The 20,154-nt window shown below is 45.9% G+C and overlaps 1 protein-coding gene across 3 annotated transcripts in view; it reads right to left on the bottom strand.

The window, feature by feature from the left end:
- The window catches only part of LOC108383400 (uncharacterized), a 263,400-nt gene that overhangs the window by 59,411 nt on the left and 183,835 nt on the right, over positions 1-20,154 (bottom strand). For 2 of the 3 annotated variants that reach the window (XR_012133340.1, XM_073241297.1), the window contains one exon: positions 19,369-19,920. The exons of the other annotated variant lie outside the window; for it this stretch is intronic. The gene's annotated coding sequence lies outside the window, so the exon portion shown is untranslated. Of the gene's footprint in view, positions 1-19,368; positions 19,921-20,154 lie in introns of those variants that run through there. 3 annotated transcript variants of the gene reach the window in all.

The raw sequence follows: 20,154 nt of genomic DNA, 5'->3' as shown, positions 1-20,154 counted from the left end.
TTATGATTTTTATTTTGACATCTCTTTCAGGAAAGTTGATGAGTTAAGTTTTACTTGGCTCTTTTTCTGGTGTTTGTGGGATTTTGGTTTGAACCAGGTTCCTTTGACATTTCATATTTGTATGTGGCGCCCTCTAGTGCCTACAACCTCTACTCTCTGGAGGTGCTCAGCCTCTGGAGTGATGTCAGGGGTCACAGGGGTGTGGCGCTGGTGCCTGGGGGGAGGAAAGAGCTGTTTCCTGCTTCCTGGCTGCTCTGCCTGTCTCCACTGTCAAAACCAGAGGGCTAAGTACAGAGGTGTATGCCTCTGTGCTTTGAGTTTGTAGCTTCCTTAGGCAGGGTCTCCTTGTGGCTGGCCTGATGCTAGGGCAGGAGCTTCCAGTTTGTGAGCCGGTGCCAGTCAGGAGAAAAGCACTGCAGGTTGTGTATCGTGGTGGGGTGTTGGGACCTTTTGCCTCTTTTGGCTTGTGACCATGAGGTGGCCGCAGGCTGGAGGTTTCCACCCTCCCTCATTACTTCCACATTCGTGGCCCAACTGAGTTGCCACGTGTGCGCTCTTAGCCCTAACTCTGCCTCCCCACCTAACCTAAAACCTTCCTAAGACCCTAGTGACAGATGAGATAATCAATTCCCATTGGTTTCTGTTACTTCCTTATCTTCCCCTATATAACTAAGCTTCTGATGCAATAAAGCTTAGTTTTGCTGCACCTCCAAGCTGACACATCTCTTGGCTTGGTGTGGTTTTGTTTTCCCCGGATCTCTGGGGAGGGTGACCAAACCGTCAACACTTGCCCTCTTGCTCAGCCCTCGGGGATAACAGGCTCGTCCTGCTTGTCCCCTCCTCTCCGTCTTCTTGTTGCTGAGGAGCAACAACTGGTGCCCCATGTGAGGAATGCTTTGCTGATGAGCTAATTGGACCATGGGTAAGTGTATTCCCATAAACTATGGGACAAACTTCCTCAAAGCCTGATCCTTACCTTGAGTCCCTTAGGGTCCTTCTCAAAAGCAGGGGCTTAGAGTTTTCTGATAGTCAGGCTATCAAGACCTGGGATATTTTAGTTAAGGTTGCCTCATGGTTACTGGAGAGTAATTTGTTTGAATGGGAGACTTGAGATGGGGTAGAGCAGCTCATGCTCAAGGCCCAGGTTAACAGGGGTGAGATCCACCCTCTAGGGACTTTCCCCACTTTGGCAACCTTGAAGAGTTGCTTCCCTCCCTGGCCTCCCAAACCACCCACTAAGGATTCAGGAGATAAGGAGGCCACTGGAGCAAGGGCCCCCTCTTGGGGAAAATTGGGTCCTCTTCCCTCACCCGAAACCACCTCTTCAGGCCAGGAGAGTGATAAAGAGCCCGAGAAGGATCAAAGTGGCCGCACCACTGACCCATTTGATGCTGCCCCCTGGCACCCCAAACCCACAACCCCCTTGTACCCACCACTTCCTAGTGCTTGTTCCTCTTCTAACCCTTTCAAATCACCATCAGCCCCCCCTCCCCATACCAAGGGGCAGGGGTTTCAGCTCCTCTCCCACATAAGGACTTAGGCTTTCCTATTGGTTGTCAAGCTCAAGAGAATCCAGGGCTCCACCCACAACCCAACCTAGTGCCATGTCAGCTATTTCCTGTCAATGTTAATCCTGGAAGTAACTGCCCTGCACCCTGGTACCCTTGGGAGCCAGGTGACTTTAAGGAGTTAAAGAAGGCCATTCTTGAGGATGGCCCCAATGCTCCTTGGACTGAGACCATCCTCCAAGGACTTGCTCACCATCCGTGCACCACTGCAGATTGGAGGGCTCTTGCCCGGGTGGTACACCCTGGCCCCCTTTATATTAAGTGGTGTGCTTTGTATAAAGAGGAATGCCAGTAACAAGCTGAGAAGAATCTGATATACTCTTTTACATATATATGGATGATATTGTCTTGGTGGCCAGTTGTTCCTGCAAATTAGATGACCTCTTTATAAGGTGCCTTTCCCTGCTCAAAAACTACAACTTTCAAATTGCCCCAGATAAAGTTCAACAGATAGCCCCTTTTAAAATTTGGGAGACTACTTTGACATTAGATGTTGTCTCCCCTGTTAAGCCCCAGTTATGTATTCAGGACGCATATACACTATCAGAGCTCCAGAAACTGCTGGGGGAAATCAATTGGATGAGGCCCCGGATTCCTATAACCACAGCTGATCTTATCCTTCTTTTCGACCTATTAAAAGGCCTTAACCTAGCCTCAATAGTGACTTTAACCCCTATACATAGAGACACATTGACAAATGTTCAACATGCCATTGATAACGCTGCCTTAAAAAGATATAATCCAAACTTGCCACTAATCCTCTACATTATGGTGGGAGAGACCCTCCTCACTGCCCTTTTGGCTCAGGAGGGAGATCCCGTACATTGGATACATCTATCTGTGGGAGGGGCACCCCAAGTGTACTCTATAGTGGATCAAATGGCCGACTGCATTGTCAAGGGACGAGATCTTTCTGTACGTCTTTTTGGATATGAACCCCATTCTTTGATCATCCCTTTTCAGGTCAATGATTTCTCGTGGCTACAGAGAACTAATTCCAGATTGGCAATGGCCATGGAGGGCTTTCCGGGGATAGTGGACTGTCACTATGTTCCCTATAAGTGGATGAGTTCTTTTGGCCAATTGGCCTGGCAGCTGCCTAAAATGTTCCTCACTGAGGCAAACCCCTCTTTCCCCTCTGTTTTTAATGATGGGGGTAAACAGGGAGCCTCTATGGTAATGTTCCCCCCAGGCACAAGTGAGTGCCCTCCGGCTGTAACCCTCTTTCATGAGGTACAGGGCTCCGCCCAGTTTAAAGAGCTTTATGCTGTTGTTTTAGCTCTGTCTGAGATCCAAAGCCCTCTTAATCTGTTTTCTGATAGCCTATACGTTGTCAATCTACTGCCCAACCTTGTGGGTGCACACATCAGACTTGACAATAATCCCATCACTCCTTTGATGATTCAAGCTCACAATTTGTTAAAACAGAGACTAGTTCCCCTTTTTATACAACATTTAAGGGGACATCAAGACTTGCCAAGCTTTATGTAGAGGGGCAATGCTCTTGCAGACCGACTAGCTTCAGCCTACACGGTACAGGAGGCCACCTCTTTTCATCAACTTACACATGCTAATTGAAGGGGACTACACCATTGGTTCCCTCAAGTCCCCATCAAAGACTTAAAAAAGATCATTAGAACATGTAAGTCATGCCAGCCCTTTTTACAGGTTCCTCTGCTTCAAAAGAACAGAGTGAACCCTTGAGGCCTGAGGCCCAATAAACTTTGGCAGACTGATGTCACACATTTTGCCCTTTTTGGAAAGCTTAGATACATATTTCTAACAGTTGATACCTTCTCCCATGCTTGTTGGGCTACAGTCCATATGAGAGAAAAATCCAAACATGCCATAAGCCATTTTCTCCAGTGCTTTGCTGTCCTTGGCTTGCCAGATCAAATCAAAACTGATAATGGTCCCTGGTTTATCAGTAGGTCTTTTACTAAATTCTTGAGTAAATGGCAAATTTCTCATACCACTGGAATTCCTTATAACCCTAAAGGACAAGCAATCATAGAAAAACACAATCATATCCTCAAAGGTCAATTAATAAAACAAAAAGGGGCAACACTCCCCCCCCCCATGATCAACTAAAGATGGCATTATTTACTTGGAATATTTTAAATTTTGCCAAAGGCGAACACTTCTTGCCTTTTCAAAAGCACTGGACAACAACCATTACTTATTGGACGATTAGAGCCAGCTGGAAGGACCCCCTTACTGGAGAATGGAGGGGCCCAGACCCCCTCATTACAGCTGGAAGAGGATTCAACTGTGTCTTTCTGACCAATGAAAATAGGCTGATCTGGGTCCCCGCAAGAGATCTCAAGTATAACCCCCCTACAGAGGGGGAGTTCACTGATGTCAATGATGACCCAGAAGGCCCCTCGCCTCCTGAGGATATCTCTCTTCTCTCTCTCTTTCAGAGTCCACAATGAACCCAATGATGCTGGTCTTCCTGTTAATAGTGATGAATCTCCCATTAGCTAAGACAGGATTTGGAGATCCCGGTCAAGCAAGGGCCATACTACGAAAGACCATCAGAGACCCCTGCATGGCCTGCGCTTTCACCAAGACCCCTAACCTGTTATACTTCTACCAAAACCTGCCTTAATGGGCAATGGGCAGCTACTCTTATGAAAGGGAGAGAAAATGGATGCCTTGCAAGTGTTCTCGATCACAAATGTTGGCAAGACCCCAAAGTATCCTCACCCACCCGAGGGAAACCCCCCTCTAATTGTCCTTGCACCACTTTTCAAGCCTCCATTCATGCTACATCCTATCAGGAGGTTAGCCCCTGCACTCACCAGAACAAAACATACTGGTATGCGATTCTGACAAAAGGCAAGGCTGAATATGCTGACTGTCGAAAGAATCGGGGACAGCAAGTCTGTTGGAATACATATGCCCCTATAGGCATCTCTGATGGGGGCGGAGTCCAAGATCAGGCTTGACAGCACAAAATTAAAAAACTGGTAGACAGGCTGATTGAAGACCAAAATCTCCCAATTTACCACCCTCTTAGCCTCCCAGAGATCAGGGGAGAATTGCTTCTTGATCCTGAAACACAATCAATCATACAGGCTGCTTTTACCTTACTCAATAGAACCAATCCTGATTTAGCAAAGGATTGCTGGCTGTGCCTGAAGCTGAGACCATTATGGGCCAATGCTCTTCTTGTTAACCTGTCATAGGCTGACCCCCAGTGCCAGCTGTTACCCCCAAGTTCTAGAGTCTATCTAGACCCTCTCTCCCCTAAAGGCCCATGCTTCAAAGCTGACCCCTGTTCTGAAAATACTAGTGGGATAGATGTAGGTTGAATCCACTATTCCTTTTGCCAACAAAATATTACTGTGAACAATACTTTTCTCTGTCCCCCTAAAGGAACAGTCTTCATTTGTGGGGGAGATGTGTTTGGCTTTCTCCCCACACGCTGGACGGGGCTTTGTGCTCCAGCTGTAATTTTCCCTGACATTGGACTAGTCCCTAATAATCAGTCTCCCTATTCCTGCTTTAGACCACATTGGAGGTAGATCAAAAAGGGCCATTCAGGTTATCCCCCTGCTTTTAGGCCTTGGGGTGGCCACCGGAGCTGCCACAGGGGTGGCAGGATTAGGGACCACCCTACATTATTATAAAGCCCTTTCTCAACAGATGATCAATGACCTACAAGCTGTAGCCAGCACAATTCTTGACCTTCAAGCACAATTAGATTCCCTCGCGGCAGTAGTCCTACAGAACCGTAGGGGGCTTGACCTCCTCACAGCTGAAAAGGGAGGCTTATGTCTCTTTTTACAGGAAGAATGCTGCTTCTATGCGAACCGCTCCGGCATAGTCCAAAATAAGGTCAAACAACTTCAAGAAGACCTCGAGAGATGCAGACAAGAATTACAAGCCAATTTTCTTTAGACTGGGTTACATAGGTGGTTACCTTATCTTCTGCCCCTCTTTGGTCCTATCCTTCTTTTGCTCCTACTTTTCACTTTTGGGCCCTGCCTTGTTAACAAGATTATCCAGTTTGTCCAAAAAAGAATTGAATCAATTCAGTTGATGAGAATTGCCACAGAAGCCAGTGACCCCTACAGTCACTGTGAGCCTTATGATGCAGCAGTGTCCATTGATTTCCCCTGATTATCTCCCCATGTGCCCATGACGGGTAAGATCTCCAAGGTGAAGACAACCTAAGACAGGCCTCAGAGGATGAGTAAGCTTGGAACAACCGAGGAGCTGCCAGGTACCCAGTGACGGGTAAGATCCCCAGAGGGGGACAACCTAAAACAGGGGCCTTGCCCGCCGGGACATCCCAGAGCATTTATAAAACAAAAAGGGGGAATTGTTGGGACCTTTTACCTCTTTTGGGTTTGTGACCATGAGGCAGCCGCAGGCTGGAGGTTTCCACCCTCCCTCATTACTTCCACATTTGTGGCCCAACTGAGTTCCCACGCCACACTCTTAGCCCTAACTCTGCCTCCCCACCTAACCTAAAACCTGCCTGAGACCCTAGTGACAGATGAGATAATCAATTCCCATTGGTTTCTGTTACTTCCTTATCTTCTCCTATATAACTAAGCTTCTGATGCAATAAAGCTTAGTTTTGCTGCACCTCCAAGGCTGACACATCTCCTGGCTTGGTGTGGTTTTGTTTTCCCCGGATCTCTGCGGAGGGTGACCAAACCTTCAACACTTGCCCTCTTGCTCAGCCCCCAGGGATAACAGGCTGATCCTGCTTGTCCCCCACTCCCTGCCTTCTTGTTGCTGAGGAGCAACAGTGGGGTGCCTTGGACCTGCATTGCCAGCCAGGGGGATGAAGTGCCTGGAGCTCCTAAAAGTTTATAGCCTGCTTTGCAGAGTGGGCCCAGACAATTTTGTCTACCTGTCCTTTCTCCTGAGCCATAAGCTCTGTGCTATCCTTGCTCCTTTAGCAGCCCTCTCACTATTAGGAAGTCTCTCAGACTGCCCACTTTTCTTTTGTCTCAGAGCAGTCAGATGTCGATCCCTGTTTCCCAACAGTGTCTGGAATCTCAGTCTCTCCAAGTATTCTGCCTGTCTTTGCTTTCCAATCCCCCTAATCTCCAGAGCACCATGTAATGTATGTTTGTGCTCCCAGAGCAGATCTCCAAGGCTGGATGTTCAGAAGTCTTAGGCTTCCACCCACTCCCTGCTCTGCTTCTCTTCCTCCCATCAGTGAGCTGGGGTAGGAGAAGGGCTTGGGTACTGCTGGATCATGGCTTTGGTATGTTACCCTCTTCCATTAGTTCTGTTCTTTTCTACAGGTGTATGCAGTCTGGCTCAACCTTCTTTCCTGTTGCTCTTTTAGGATTAGTTTTAAAGTATATTTTCATCTTATATGTGGTTTTGGGAGGAGGCCTCTGTCTTACCTCTCACACTTCCTTCTTTAATCTTGTCCTAATCAGATGAAAAAAAATTGAAAACAGAGACTGGTGTGGCCTACTGAGAAGTCATGCAGGACTATAGTTAAGGTGTCAAGTATCACTTTGTCAGAAACTTCCTATTGACTTGCTCTGAATTTCCAGTAACATATAATTCAGTTGAAAAAAACATGAAGTTATGAATTAAGTCAAATCAGTAATAATAAAACCTGACAGTTTTAGGGAGCTATTGATTAGCTTGCTTTATTGTGAGTACAGATTATAAACAGAAGCAAAGCACTGTGATGCTATGAATAATTACCAAAGATCAAAAGTTGCTACCATATTTAATTTCAAACCACAAACATCAATGTTACTGGCTTGCACTAAAAGGAAAAGTAAAATAGTAGGTAAACTGACAGCAGACTAAAAGTATCTGGAACAGGGTTCAGGAGACCTAAGGATTTAACCAAGTATATTTGTTTTGATGCATTTAATCAGCTAAAAAAACCACTTTTCTTTTGAGTGAATTTCAATTCACTTTGAGAAAAGTGAATTGAGTTGGTTGTTATTCCATGAGGCATGACAAGAGTACAACCCCTTGATGATTCCATAAACAAACCATTTACTATCTATTTGAAGAAGGAGCAGACTTTCTGTTTGTTGTCTGAAAACCTTCCACTGTCAAGTTCTGGTAAGATCATAAAAGCACTAGGGTCAATGTGCAGAATGGTGTCAGTGTCTTGGAAGAATACTACCAAACAGAATAAAGAACTCTTTTTTGTGTGTCATTAATATACAATCACATGAGCAACATTGTGGTTACTAGATTCCCCCATTATCAAGTCCCTGCCACATACCCCATTACAGTCACTGTCCATCAGCTTAGCAAGATGCTATAGAATCACTACTTGTCTTCTTTGTGCTATACTGCCTTCCCCATGTCCCCATGCCCACTATATTATGAGTGCTAATTGTAATGCCCCTTAGAGAATAGAGAACTCTTAAACAAAGCTTCAGTCAGAAACTATTATTGTCACAGAGGACATTCTAGTGTATTTCAAAGCTTGAGTAATTGGCCAAGTGAAAAACTAATTCAGAAGAGTTAAATTCTGATATGAAGAAGTTTTAATTTTCCTTTTTTCTATTAAGGGTGATAGTGTAAGAATTAATTAGCATGAGAATGGCCATCTTAAGGGCTGAAAAGCCATTTTCTGAGTACGTGACTCAGGAAAGGAGGAACAAGGTAAGGCTTGATAAACAGGTGTTGAAGAACAAGTTAATCATAGACACTGGGTTGTGGGCGGCTGTGACCCTTGGTCAGCTAATCCTGCATACCGGGTTGTGGGTGGTTGCAACTCTGGTCAGCTTATCTTGCTGAACCACCCTAACATCTGAGGAGTGGTCTTATCTTGCTTTTGCTTAACCCCCAGGATGTAGCACAAGCCAAAATTTATGAAAAATTACTGTGAGTAAGTGCTTTTTGAAAATGCCATATAAAGCCCTGGCTTTGAGTGCTCTAAGTCCTTGTTGAAACCCGCTGCGTCAGGCAGACACTTGGACCCCAGCTAGCTATAAATAAACCTTGCTGTGTGACTTCCATTATCATGAGTGTCTTCTGTCTATTTGAGAAGTGGTCGACTCCAGACCCTAACATTTTGGGGGCTCATCTGGGATTGGTAGACCCCTCCTCAGAGAGACAGATGACCCTCCTGGATACCAAGGTTTGCTCAGAAGCCACGGAAGAAGGTTTGGCCACCTCCGAGAGGGGAGGACTGAAACAGGTCCTCAACCAGAGGGACTGAAACAGGTCTTTGCCCAGTCCCAAGAGGGGAGGATGTCCTTGACTGGAGAGACTGAAACAGGTCTCTGCCCAGTCCCAAGAGGGGAGGACTGAAACAGGTCCTTAACTGGAGAGACTGAAACAGGTCTCTGCCCAGTCCCAATTGAGAATTCTCACGGAAAGGAAGGAGTGAGTTACGACCCTGGAGGCTCCATTACTGGAAGTCACAGGAGATGTCCCCAACTAGGTGGTGCCCGAACGACATCTGCAGTGGATGCCATTTGGACAACAAGGTAAGGATCCTGAGCATTGTGTGATTGAGACAGTGTCTGTGGATGTGGTGTGGCTGATCGGCCGGTGGGTGTTAGAAAACTTGGTTCGAATTTGTATGTTTGTTGGCTTTGTGTCCCTTATCTTTTTCTGGCTTGTTTTTGTAATAATAATGGGACAGGCTCAAGTAACACCTAAGACCCTGCTCCTGAGCCACTTCCCTGAGATCCTTGCCAAGGCTCACAATTATGGCGTGGAAGTAAAGAAAGATAAGTTTGATACCCTCTGCTCTACAGAATGGCCTACTTTTAAGGTGGGCTGGCCACCCCAAGGGACCTTTTCCCTGGACATTGTTAAGAAAGTCCGAGATGTGATCAGCCAGCCCAAATTACAGGGCCACCCAGACCAATACCCCTATATTTTGATGTGGCAGGCTTTGGTAAAAAGTCCTCCCTCCTGGCTAAAAGCATTTGTCCCTGAGAAGCCGGAAGATCCCCCCTGAGTGCTGGCCATCTCTCGGGCTCCCCACCACCTGATTGCACCCACTCTAATGGCCCATTCGAAACTCCTGGGGGACCCATCCAAGAAACCCGTCTTACAGGAAGGGTCAGACCTGTACCACTCCCTGTTAGACCTAGATCTTGAAGAAATCCAGAGACCTCCTCCATACATGCCTGCGGCACCACTCCTACCTGAGACAGCCACCCTCCTGAGCCCCCTCACTCGTCCGCCTCCCCGTCAGCCCTCCCAGCCCCAACCCAAGGACCAGCGAGGGGACTAAGGCCCTGCAGGCACAGGGAAGAGACCTCAGAAGAGGAACCATCCTCCTCCACCTCAGCCAGGGAGCCCGTTCTCCCCGTACGGGCCCTGGGAGGTACTGGCCGGGGGGGGGGGGGACGATCTTATCAGTATTGGCCCTTTTCAAGTAGTGATCTGTACAACTGGAAGGCTCAGAACCCCCTTTTTCTGAAGACCCAAGGGGTCTAACGGACTTATTTGAGTCTGTCATGCATACACATAACCCCACCTGGGACGATTGTCAGCAGCTCCTTAAGACTTTGTTCACTACTGAAGAGCACGAGCGAATCCTCACCAAGGCCAGAAAGAATGTCCCCAGCGACAACAGATGGCAGATAACTTTGCTGAACCTGATCAATGAGCACTTTCCCCTGAATAGACCGGATTGGGACTTTGACAACTCAGAAAGTAAGTAGCATCTCTGAGTCTACTGCCAGACTCTTATAGCAGGTCTCTGAGCAGCAGCACGCTGCCCCACCAATTTGGCTAAGGTAAAAGCTGTAATGCAAGGGGAAAGTGAAAGCCTGGCCATGTTTTTAGAATGCCTCTGTGATGTTTATAGACAGTACACCCCTCTAAACCCCCTGGCAGAGGAGAATCAGTCAGCTATAATTATGTCCTTTATAAACCAAGTTGCCCCAGATATTAGGAAAAAATTATATAAGCAAGAAGGATTGGGGGAAATGACCATTCGAGATCTAATGAAAGTGGCAGAGAGAGTTTTCAACACTCAGGAGACCCCGGAAGAAAGAGAAGATAGGATCAGAAAAGAAAAGCAGGAGTTGCAGGGAAGAATTAGGAAAGAAGACAGAGAGCACCTGGGTAGGGAAAACAGAAGGCATCAGAAGGAGATGGCCAAAATTCTGCTGGCAGCGTTGCACAGCACAGCCCGGGGAAGACCAGGTCCAACCGGACCGGCCCCCACCTTGGAAACTGTGGCCCAGGCTAGATAGGGGACAATGTGTGATCTGCAAAGAATATGGACATTAGAAGAGGAATTACCCAAGCGCCAGGGCCAGACCAGACAAGACGCTCAGGTTTTGCTAGCAGGAATGAACAGTGACTAGGGGAGATGGGACTCAGGTCCCCTCCCCGAGTCTTGGGTGATTGTGTATGTAGAGAGGAAACCAATGAGATTCATGGTAGACACAGGAGACCAGTACTCAGTTTAAAACAAGCCTACAGAACCCCTGTCTCAGAAAACCAGCCTGATGCAAGGGGCAACTGGGTCCAAAGTTTATCGATAGACAAGTAAGCGCCAGGTAGACTTGGGCCACAATCAAGTGACCCACTCCTTCCTAGTTATTCCTGAATGCCTGGCCCCCTTGTTAAGGCGTGATCTCCTAACCAAGGTCCAGGCCCGTATCCACTTTGAGCCGGATGGCATCAAAGTGATGGACGGCCACAGACAGCCCCTTCATGTCCTGACCCTGTCCCTCGCGGATGAGCATCACCTGTTTGCTCTGCATGGCACCTCTCCCCCTACAGAGTGGCCCCATGAGTTAGATTACTGGCTTAGAACGTACCCTCAGGCATGGGCAGAAATAGCAGGTGTGGGTCTGCCATCCCACCAAGCACCAGTAGTAGTCAAAGTCAAAGCCTCGCCCAACCTATTCGGGTCCGACAATACCTCATGTCCACTGAGGCGTGAAGAGGGATTGCCCCACACATTAACCACCTCTTAGAAGCTGGGATACTGAAACCCTGCCACTCTGCCTAGAACACCCCTCTTCTTCCCATTAAGAAACCAGGGGGAAAAGATTACAGGCCAATCCAGTACTTGAGGGAAGTAAATAAGAGAACTGAGGACATCCACCCCACAGTCCCCAACCCTTACACCTTACTAAGTCACCTGCCCCCTTCACATGTTTGGTACACCACCCTAGACCTAAAGGATGCTTTTTTTAGTGTAGCCCTGGCACCTAGCAGCCAGAACATTTTTGCCTTTGAATGGCATGATGACAACACAGGAACCCCCAGGCAGTTGACTTGGACTAGACTGCCACAAGGCTTCAAAAACTCTCCAACCCTGTTTAATGAAGCCTTAAATCAGGACCTAGACTCGTTTTGCCAGAGCCATGATTCCATTACACTCCTGCAATACGTAGATGACTTGCTTCTGGCAGCCCCCACCGAGGCCAAATGCCGACAGGCCACTGCAGACCTCCTCCAGGAACTAGGGCAATTGAGCTATCGAGCCAGTGCAAAGAAGGCTCAAATATGCAGGCAAACAGTCACTTACCTAAGATATGAATTAAGCAAAGGAACCAAATGGCTAACAAAGGCCATGAAAGGTACTATTCTTAAACTTCCAGTCCCGACCTCAGTCCCAGAAGTCCACAGGCTACTGCCGACTATAGATTTTAGGGTATGCTGAGTTAGCAAGGTCCCTGTATGAAGCAATCAAAGATAAGGCCCCCTGGGCCTGGGGGACAAAACAACAAAAGGCCTTTGATGAACTCAAGGCAGCCCTCTTAAGGGTACCAGCCCTGGTGCTACCAGATCCCCTAAAATCCTTCACCCTCTTTGTCAATGAGAGAAATAAGATAGCAAAAGGAGTGCTGATGCAGCACGTGGGGCCATGGAAGCATCTGGTTGCCTATTTATCCAAAAAACTCGATCCAGTTGCAGCAAGATGGCCCCCATGTCTAAAGATCATCGCCGCAGTGGCCCTAATAGTAAAAGACCTAGACAAACTCACCTTTGGGCAGCATTTAAAGGTAGTAACTCCTCATGCGATCGAGAGAGTCCTGAAGCACCCCCCTAGTAAGTGGATGACCAATACCTGCTTGACCCATTACCAGGGACTCCTGTTAGATGCACCCCTGCTGGGAGCCATGCTACTGAAGCTGTGTAGCAAAGCTCAGGCTGGAGGAAGACCCCCACAAATCAGGGGTCTTCGCAGCTGGCTCCCTCTATTACCCACCTTGATTTTGTTATTTTCCATTATACTATTGGCTTTGTTTTTACTTGCATTGTTGCCAAAGAACTAAGCTAACCTTTGCTAAACAGCACGGAAAAGATGAGAACATAAACTTCCCAAAAGCTTTTCAGGACAGTGCTCCTGAAGAATAGAACATATAGGGGCCAAATGGCGATCTTAGCATAAAGTACCAAAACCTACTGTTAGTTAGTCAAACATTGACCACCCCATTTCCACTGAGAATGCCCCCCTTGTTTACAATGCCAGTAAAACTAGTGATGGAAAATTTTATAGAAATAGAGTCATGAGGGAATATTGAATAGAACAACCCTGTTGACAACTAATCATCTCATGTTTTCTTCCCTCTACTACTTCTATAGTTTGTTTTTCTTCTTTCCTAATCACAGCCCTTTACTAGAATTTGTGCCTCATACATGAAATTACCAAGTACCATATTCCAGGAAGTAAAGATACCTCAAAAACAAGTGCTGGGCATAGAAGCTATGGAGCAAAAATCTGCAAAGAAGTGAAAAACTAACCTTTTCAAAAATATTACTTCTCTCTCACTTGCCAGCTTTACATCTCCCTGTATGGCCCCAGAAGATGGCTGGTTAGCCAGAGACGGGTAAGATTCCTCAAGGGAGGAACAACCTAAGACAGGCACAGTCGCAGGGGGGTCATCAGGTGAGAAAAAGGGGGCCAACATAGGTGAGGCTTAGAACCTCACATCCCCAGTTTTGAGAGAAATATTCTACATCTGTGGATGTTTTGTTGCCCTTGTTCATCTTGGATTAAGACCTGGTCTGCAGGCACAAACCTGATCATCTATACCTGCCTTCTTACAGTTTTAAATCATGCTTCCTATCTATATCTTGCATTTACCTGCTACATTAACATTTTATTAGATTCACATATAAAGTATAAAAACCAAATGAATAATCATACATTATCGTGATTGTTTATAAAGTTTGTAGTTAAAACAGAAACAGTTTCTATGATATGAATGCCCTTGCATTGTTCACCATCTAAGAACTTGTTTATTCCCTGAAGTAGTAAAGTCATGGAGACCTGTGTAGCATATGTTAGGGAGATTTTAGTATCCACACAGGAGAAAGAGAAATGTAGATAAAAAGGGGAAATTTAGTTTGCTGCCTACTGTGCCCTATAAAGGGGTATAAGATGAAGATATGAGTTTATGATTTTAGATTGATTATAAATTTATTAAAGCCTCTAAGAATACTTTTGTGGGAAAGAATCCTAGCTAACTGTGGCACTAGGTGACCTGTATTTCACCCTGAGCTGATAAACTCCATAGTTGCTGCTACATACTGCACACTCCTACGGTCACGTGCACTACTTAGAAACTGCGTTGCATAGAAACATAAAACACAATAGAGTACATGTTAATAAGAAAAGTTTCAGTCCAAGAACAGAAAAACAATCACCTGTCTAATGCTTGACCAACCATGAATAGATTAGAAAGAAAAAAGCTTGCCTATACTTATTAACCAACTGCCTATACTAATTAATAATCAGAATAATAAAAAATAATCATATCCTTGTGCAAAATGGTATAAATAAAGCTGTCATCAGCACTTTGTCTTGAGACCACCTTCATCTGACTCCGTGTCCTGTCTCTCCATACGCCGACTCCGTCCTGCACCTTTGGGCATCTCACCCCTATGCTGGAGCTGGACTCCAGCACACCCCGGATCATCTTTGCCAAACCTGCTGTTCTAAATCCAGCCACCCTTCTGCTGACCCTGTATCTAGAGGTCACCCTGCATGACTGCCAAGAAATCCTGACAGAGATCACCCAGGTGCGCCCCAACCTCCAGGACTCCGCCCTCCCCAACACTGAGTTGGTGTGGTTCACTGACAGAAGCAGCTTCATCATGGACAGGATGCAAAGAGTAGGTGTGGCAGTAGTAGACCAAGATGGGAATGTCATCTAGAGTAGACCAAGACGGGAATGTCACCAAAAAGCTGAACTGATTGCGCTGGCAGAGGTGCTAGAAAGAGGTGAAGAGAGTCGAGTGACTGTCTACACCAATAGCTGCTACACTTTTGGCACTGTCCATGTGCATAGTGCTATCTACCAGGAGAGGGGCTTTGTTACAGCAGATGGAAAAGAACTATGCAATCTCCCAGAGGTACAGAGGTTGCTAGCAGCTGTGCAAAAGCCCCAGGCAGTTGCAGTGGTTCACGTCCCTGGACACCAGTCTGTCTGAACCCTGGAAGCTGAGGGAAACCGGCGAGCAGATGAGACCACAAAAAAGGCGGCAATAGCTTCACCAGCTTTGGCACTCGCCCTGCCAGCACCCGAGCTTCCACGCCTGCCCTCGCAACCTGATTACACCCCAGAAGATCTTCAATAGATCCAAAACCACCACTGCCCAGAGCCTGATCAACATGAATGGCATCAAGACCCAGAAGGAAGACTAATACTGCTGGCAAAACTAGGACTGTTCCTCCTTTCCAACCTGCACCAAGCCACCCATTTAAGAAAGAGAAAGTTGCTGACAGTTCTCGAGTCCACCCACCTTAAGTTCCCCCAACAAGACGCCCAGATCCAGGAAATCGTAGACTGATGTGTTGGGTGCCAGGCTATGAGACCCAGTAGGAAGAGACACCTACACAGAGGTACAAGGGTATGAGGGAGGGAGCTGGGATGGAACTGAGATGTAGATTTTACTGAAGTAAAGCCTACGAAGTATGGGTGTAAGTACCTGTTAGTATTTGTTGATACGTTCTTGGACTGTGTAGAAGCCTTCCCCATGAAATAAGAGACTTCCCAGGTTGTTGCTAAGGCATTACTAGAAGAAATCATACCCAATATAGAGCCCCCAAGGTTTTAAGGTCTGATAATGGTCCGGCTTTCATCAGTAAAATCCTACAAGGACTGGCCCAGGCAGTAAGGACCAGTTGGAAGTTACATTGTGAATATAATCCCCAGAGCTCAGGGCAAGTAGAAAGAACGAATCAGACCCTGAAAGATACCTTATCTAAATTAGCCATTGAGACTGGCAAGGACTGAGTGACCCTCCTACCCTATGCTATCTTCTGGGTTCAGAACTCCCCTTATGTGCACAGATTAACTCCCTTCAAAATTCTATGGGAGACTACCCCCATTATTGTCCATGCCTTGCCGAACCTAGACCCTAATGTGACCCCAAATTATCTAGCTAGTTTGAAGGCCGTGAAAGAAGTACAACATGAGATTTGGCTCTTGGTGCACTCTTTGTATGAGACAAGAGACACACCGAACCCAGAACATGGCATTGCCCCCAGGAGATTGGGTATAGGTAAAGAAGCACAAGACCCAAACCTTAGAAAAAAGATGGAAAGGTCCTTATGTAGTTGTTCTGGTTACCCCAACTGCCTTAAAGGTTGACAGCATTGGACCTTAGGTCCACCACTCCCACATGCACCAAGCCACCCAGCCAGAGTGAAGACAAGCCAGAGAGTGGACCGTGTGGTGGCACCCTGATAACCCCCTGAAACTACAGATCTTGAGACCTCGAGAACACTCTGAACCTCCCACCCGGCCTGATTATAAAGTGGCTATGAGTCCTGACCCTGCTCAACAACTGGAAAAAAAAACCATGAAGAGACCAACCCTCATTGACCTTATAAGCAGACATGGATCCTGACAGATGAGAAAACTGATACAATCCTAAATGAGACCTCCAGCACAGCCCCACTAAACACCTAGTTCCCTACTTGTACTTTAACCTGGACAAGATAGCAGACATCGAAAGAATGAAAGGGGGAAACTGGCGTAAAATGCAGTACCGGATCTCCGTAAGTCGAAATAAGTTTTATGCATGTCCTGAGTTTCAGAAAGGACCCGAGAAGCTTCAGTGTAGAAGAGTTAAGTTCGTTTACTGTGCACAATAGAGTTGTGTTACCACCAATGATAGAGAGCAAAAATGGCAAGTAACCCCCCTCCTCATCATTCTCTCATTTATAAAGCCATGCACCCAAACTTGGTACAATTCTAACTGCAATCTAGTAAAGCTCCAGTTTACAGAAGAGAAAAGAGATAAGCGATGGCTATCAGAGTTAACTTAGAGCCTACTTCTCTATCAGAAACCTATGTTTAGAACTCTTCTCCAGATCAGATTGAAAACTGAGCTGATAGCCACAGCTCCTGTGAGTCCAAATCTAGTGTTAACTCCTCCCACCCCCCACCCAAATCAAGTATTGGTAATGAGTCCAAAAAGTCCAAATCAGGCATTAGCTCCTCCCACCCCTACTAAACACTCAGATAACAAGAGCATCCCAAAAATGGTAACAAAACCCCAGACTCTTATCCACCATACAGTGCTGGTGGGAGGTGTAGTTGTGAGTGCCTCTAGTCACCTAATCTCCTCTCCTTGGCTCACCATGCTAGGCCTTATGGCTAGGCTCATCTCCATAAGAAGTACCTCTGTGACTCCCCTGGCACCTGCTTTGCAGGCCACCAAGGACCCCTATAGAAACTGATGCACGCTATTTATGAGACCCTTAATGCTACCAGCCCTGACCTCATGGCCTCCTGCTGGCTGTGTTATGATATAAAGCCTCCATTTTATGAAGCCATAGGCCTGCCACTTATAATGTATTGACTAGTGTGAATCTCTCTCAGTGTTCATAGAGAGACTGAAAAATAGGCTTAACTCTACAGCACATAAGCGGTAAAGGGACCTGCTTAGGGAAAGTGTCACAAGATAAACAAAGTTTATGCACTTCTATAAATGCTGCCCCTAATTAAAATAACATAGAGTAGCTAACCCCAGGAAGTGATAGATAGTAGATACGTTCCATGACTGGCCTCACCCCTTGCCTCTCAACCTCAGTCTTTAACACTTCTAAAGAGTTCTGTATCTTAGTGACTGTGATACCCTGCATCCTCTACCACCCCAAAGAAAGCATGTATTCACACTGAAATAAAGATACAAGCCTAAGAGATAAGAAAGAGCCCATCACTGCTCTAACCATTGCTACTCTATTCAGTTTAGGACTAGCTGGGTCCAGAACTGGCATAACCTCTCTGGCTACTCAACAAGCAGGTATGACATCCCTAAGAGCAGCCATAGATGAAGATATAGAGAGAATAGAGACCTCCATTAGTCATTAAAAAAAAACCCTCACCTCCTTATCTGAAGTCATAGTCCAAAATAGAAGAGGGCTTGATTTATTGTTCCTCCAACAAGGAGGAATGTGTGCTGTGCTAGGAGAAGAATGCTGTTTTTATGCTGATCATACAAGAGTAGTAAAAAATTCCATGGCTAAAGTAAGAGAAAGATTAACCAAGAGAAAGAGAAGCACAACAAAACTAGTTTGAAGCTTGGTTTAATAAGTCTCCCTAGTTCACCACCGTAGTTTCTACCCTAGTTGGCCAATTAATTTTACTTATATTCATAGAATATAAGTAATTCTTATATTCTAACTTTTGGCGCCTGTATTCTAAACAAACATTAATTTTGTAAAAGACTGTGTTAATACCGTCCAACTCCTGATCTTGAGACAACAATATGAAGAGTTGCCCCCTCCTTAGAGCCCCTATGACTGCCCTACCAATGAGCAAGATTCCTCATTATAACAACAAAAAGGGGGGGAATGTAAGAATGAATTAGCATGAGAATGGCCATCTTAAGGGCGGAAAAGCCATTTTCTGAGTATGTGACTCAGGAAAGGAGGAACTAGGTAAGGCTTGATAAACAGGTGTTGAAGAACAAGTTAATCATAGACACCGGGTTGTGGGCAGCTGTGACCCTTGGTCAGCTAATCCTGCATACCGGGTTGTGGGTGGTTGCAACTCTGGTCAGCTTATCTTGCTGAACCACCCTAACATTTGAAGAGTAGTCTTATCTTGCTTTTGCTTAACCCTCAGGATGTAGCACAAGCCAAAATTTATGAAAAATTACTGTGAGTAAGTGCTTTTTGAAAATGCCATATAAAGCCCTGGCTTTGAGTGCTCTAAGTCCTTGTTGATACCCGCTGCATCGGGCAGACACTTAGACCCCAGCTAGGTAGAAATAAACCTCGCTGTGTGACTTGCATTATCGTGAGTGTCTTCTGTCTATTTGAGAAGTGGCCGACTCCAGACCCTAACAATAGCTGATAAAAAATCTACCTCTAACTAGGTTTAAAAGGGTTATTTAATACATATAAAATGAAAAATTTTAAGTATTAAGAAAATATGTCATGACTTAATTGATAGGGATTTTTCTTAATTTTACATAAAAAATGAGATCTTAGAATTGATGTACCCTCAGATGCAATGTGTTTTATATATTACAACTGGTCCACTAGCTTCCTGTTTATATTTCTTGAAATGGTTATTTTAAGCTTTTATTTTCAACTCTCCTATGTCTCTTTGTTTCAAAGTTTCTTCTGCAGCTCACATATTTTTGGATACTGTTTTTCTGTTAATTCCAAGGGCTTCAACCTTTTAGTTGTCAGGTTTAACTCTTTTATATTTTTTAAATTACTGCTATATTAACAATATTTCCATTTACTTTTCTCTACTGAATATATTGTTTTTTTTCAGTGATTTAAAACTTCTAAATCTCTTTTTTATTCATATGGTGATTGACTTTGAAAGGAAAGGAGCGACACACAGCAGCAATTCACCAGAGAATTCCGCTTTATTAGGGAAAGGTGCTGGGTTATATAGGAAGGGGCATGGGGGTGATTGTGGTGTTACTTCTATGGGGCTGGTGGCTGTTGGCTAGGTGCTGGGATTGGGAGAGGGGTTAGAGGTGACTGGGCTTCAGGTGGCACCGGCGGGAACCCAGGACCCCGAAGAGAAGCCGGAAGTTTGCCATCTTACTGGTGGGTGCCCTTCATTCCCCCCTTTCTCCTCTATGGGGTTGTGGACGTTGCTTTCTCTCTGGCTGCTTGCTGCTGAACAGGGGCGGAGAAGGGAGTGAGGGCTTGAGGATTGGGAGGAAAGGGTTGATAGGACTCCCCACAGTAAGGATGAGTAGATGTGGACTTCTTCAGGTTTGGAAATCAATGAAGGTTCCCTGTAACCATAGGTCGAGGACCTGTTGATTCCAATGGTGCCAAGAGGATATGAGTGTCAGGAGCCAGGCGTCTGTGGCCATTGTTTCCAGGAACAGTTTCCAGTGGAGAGAGGGGTCCATCTCAGCATGTGGTGAGGAGGTCATGTGAGGGTGAGGGATCTTCTGTGGCCAGAAGCTGGTAGTTCCTGAATAAAAGCTGGTTGAAAGCTTGATTAGAGATTTTTCTGACTTGGGATTTGATGAACTTTATTATACAGGGTAAGAAGAGACAGGCGAGAAGAATGATTATTATGGGGCCTGCAATGGGCCAGAGCCAGGTGAGGAGGGGGTTTGTTAGTACTGAAGAGAATGGGTTGGAATTGGAAGCAGAGTGAAGGCTGGAGACAAGGTCAGTGAGTTTGGTAATGTCAGTTTCTACAATGCCGGATTC

Source organism: Manis javanica, chromosome 7, assembly GCF_040802235.1.
Source record: "Manis javanica isolate MJ-LG chromosome 7, MJ_LKY, whole genome shotgun sequence".
Taxonomy (NCBI): Eukaryota; Metazoa; Chordata; class Mammalia; order Pholidota; family Manidae; genus Manis; species Manis javanica.
This window is presented reverse-complemented; position numbering and strand designations above follow the sequence as displayed.